The 3,044-nt window shown below is 38.4% G+C and overlaps 2 protein-coding genes across 3 annotated transcripts in view; one reads left to right on the forward strand and one right to left on the reverse strand.

The window, feature by feature from the left end:
• LOC125854930 (uncharacterized) overlaps positions 1-3,044 on the reverse strand; it is a 632,422-nt gene that overhangs the window by 122,628 nt on the left and 506,750 nt on the right. The window lies entirely within an intron of this gene.
• Positions 1-3,044, forward strand: part of LOC125854934 (OVARIAN TUMOR DOMAIN-containing deubiquitinating enzyme 1) — a 1,192,864-nt gene that overhangs the window by 3,264 nt on the left and 1,186,556 nt on the right. Inside the window, exon 1 of one of the 2 annotated variants that reach the window (XM_049534544.1) lies at positions 1,472-1,478. The exons of the other annotated variant lie outside the window; for it this stretch is intronic. The gene's annotated coding sequence lies outside the window, so the exon portion shown is untranslated. Of the gene's footprint in view, positions 1-1,471; positions 1,479-3,044 lie in introns of those variants that run through there. 2 annotated transcript variants of the gene reach the window in all.

A 3,044-nucleotide genomic window follows, 5' to 3' on the forward strand; every position in this document is an offset into this window, starting at 1 on the left:
AACTTTCTCATAGAAGCACTTTACGCAACATCATCATAGATGCAAGATAACATGAGGAACAAAATTTATGAAAACTCATTTTCTCATTTAATCAAGAATTCATTTAAAACATGCATGACATAAGGAAACCATGGAAAACTCTTTTTCACATAAGGCTCCAAAACATAATCCAAGCTTCTAGGAACTCTTTGTTTTAGGCTTGAGTAAGCACATAAAGAAGTAGGTAAGGATATCAACACTTCTCAACAACTTCACTACTCAACACACCATCAATCTTACCAAAACTATTCTTACCCAACTCTTTAATTCACTAAACCTCTTGTAATGAAAACATCCTTCAAGCCTAACTCATAGACATCAACCACACTTAAAGACATTATCATCGAACCACATATATCCCCCACTTAGGAGAAACTCTTACTAGTTCTTTCAAATTCACCTCCTTCCATCCTAAGGTCGGATCAAAACAACACTAGGCTTTTATACTCATTACACCTAGCATTTCTAAATCACCACACATTTCACAAATTCCTTCAACACATCACAAAACTTTCTCATGACTAAGTCGGATACTACCAACAACACGCATAACCAAAGGAATCCCATTCATACTAAAGTCATCACCACAATCTTTCACCTTACACCTACTAAGTCACCAAGTCATAGTTGGCATCACAACCAACATTCTCTCTCCCTCAATCCTTGCAACATTAAACTTCCTCAAAGGTTACACTCAAATGACCATCACCTACGGAACAAGGGAAGACATTATAGAGAGAAACTCCATGGCACGACTAAAAGAATGAAGAAGTGAAACTTTCTTAGCACCCAATAGCCTCCTATTCATAATGTGGCGCGCTTCACATTATGAACAAGACTCTACTAGATGTGGTTTTGAGACAACCTAAGACCATCCCGGAAACTTATGCTCTGATACCAAGTTTGTCACGACCCGGGATCACCCCTAGTCGTAACCGGCGTATTCGACCTCAAAGAGGTCTAATACAAGTCTCTTAGCATTCATTCATCGCATAGACACTAAAACCATAAGGAATTAAAAACTTTCTTTACCAAGAAAACATTTCAAAAAAAATAATAATAATAATAGCAAGCGGAAGACTTTCTAGACTTTATACATGATGTCTCAAAACCATCTAATACTTTAGAGTACAAAATTAGGGACCAATCTCATACACAACTTACACAATACTAAAAAGACATAAAAGAACATATGGGGTATTGTCCTCGAATATATGAGGACTCACCAAGTCTTCATCTTCAACACTTAGAAACCTATCAAATAGCCATGACATGTCACCCATCTCCAAATCACTACACTTTAGTCAAAAAGGGAAAGAAAGGGGTTAGCACAATTAAGTACTAAGTATGGAAGCCATGCAAAAACATGCTAAAAGGGACGTTTATTGGAGAAACATGCTTTTATGCCATTTGGTAAAACTTCATGAAAAAAAATACAAGTATAAGAGTCACAATATCCAACCATAACCAACATACAAGTCATTAACCACTTTAGCACAAACTCCACACATAACCCATTACTTCACCTTAAACCATCCACCTCAAGTAACCCTTGGACAACACTTTGTGCAATGTTTGGATAGCGTCCCATACCACCATCCACACTAAAGCATCATCCTAAGGCCACCAAATGTGAACTTACCACTTATCATGCTTCATATCACAAGCCATCATGCACAACTAGTACCAATGTACAACACATGAACATAATTGACAAGTAAGCCTTTTCATCATTTCTTGACCTCTATCTCAAGTTACCCAAAGCCACACTTAAGTGAAACATGAAGTGACCGCCCATACAATCTCTTCATATACACCTAAGTGTTCCTAAGGGTTACCATAGATAAGGAAATTTACCATTACAATATAACATACTAAGTCAATGTTCACATATAAAACCATAGCCAACCGTATACATACTCAACATATATTCATATACAACCCATGCTTAACTTTAAAGGAACACATGCCATTTCATTACCATAGGACCTCTACCTAATATAACCTTAAGACACACTTGAGTAAGACAAGAAGTGACCGCCCATACAACCTCTTCAAGCACACTTAAGTGTTCCTCAAGATTACCTTAGATAAGGACATTTCCTTTACAACATAACATCAATAGACCAACATTCTTAAAGAAACCATTTTTGGAGACATTCAAGCACATAAGGGGACTTTCACATAATAGTCGTTAGACTTAGGGAACTCACTTTAGTATCTTCAAACTCTACTCGTGCCATGTGTAGATAGCATCCCATACTACTACCTACACGTTGTAGAACCTATCCAATAACTAGAGTGCGCATCCCACATGATGGTAATAGACATTAACCGACATAGACCATGCGAGCTAGACATGGAATCCGGTGTCATAAAACCCTACACCGTGGAAGGTGTTCTACTTGCCAAGGGTAGAACTAGGACACATCCCATGTAGGCACATGGTTTAAGGGATATCCAAAGATGTTCATTGAACTCTTGCCTCATACTCGGGAGAGCTACCATCTTAACCATATCCACTCGGTGCTTAGCCTTAGTTCCAATAAAGTAATTTCGTTCATATGTATGTTCTAGAGAGGGCACCATCATTAGGTCTACCGACCCATAGCACATCTACCAAGAAGGGCACCACAAAGATCTACCGATCAAGGTTCATTAAGGATAGCTCATTAAATCCCCTTGGAAGGGTGCCTTAGGCCTACCGATTTTTCACTAAGGGCGCCTTAAGCCTACCGGTCCAAGGTTCATCATTTCACACATGAGAAGGGCTACCACCATTAGGTCTACCGATTTCATGGTTTTACATTTACTTAGGAAAGCTAGACTTATGAAAGGGCACCATTTCTTAGTTTTGCCGATTCAAGTCTTGGCCTAGAATTCCTCTTTTAGCATTTATAGAAAGGGCACCATTTCTTAGTTCTAGCCCACTTCACACATTTATTCATTCAAGACTTTAAGTAACAAGGAGGGACACTTTAGTCTACCAACCAAGTCATAACATT

Source organism: Solanum stenotomum, chromosome 2, assembly GCF_019186545.1.
Source record: "Solanum stenotomum isolate F172 chromosome 2, ASM1918654v1, whole genome shotgun sequence".
NCBI classification, from domain to species: domain Eukaryota; kingdom Viridiplantae; phylum Streptophyta; class Magnoliopsida; order Solanales; family Solanaceae; genus Solanum; species Solanum stenotomum.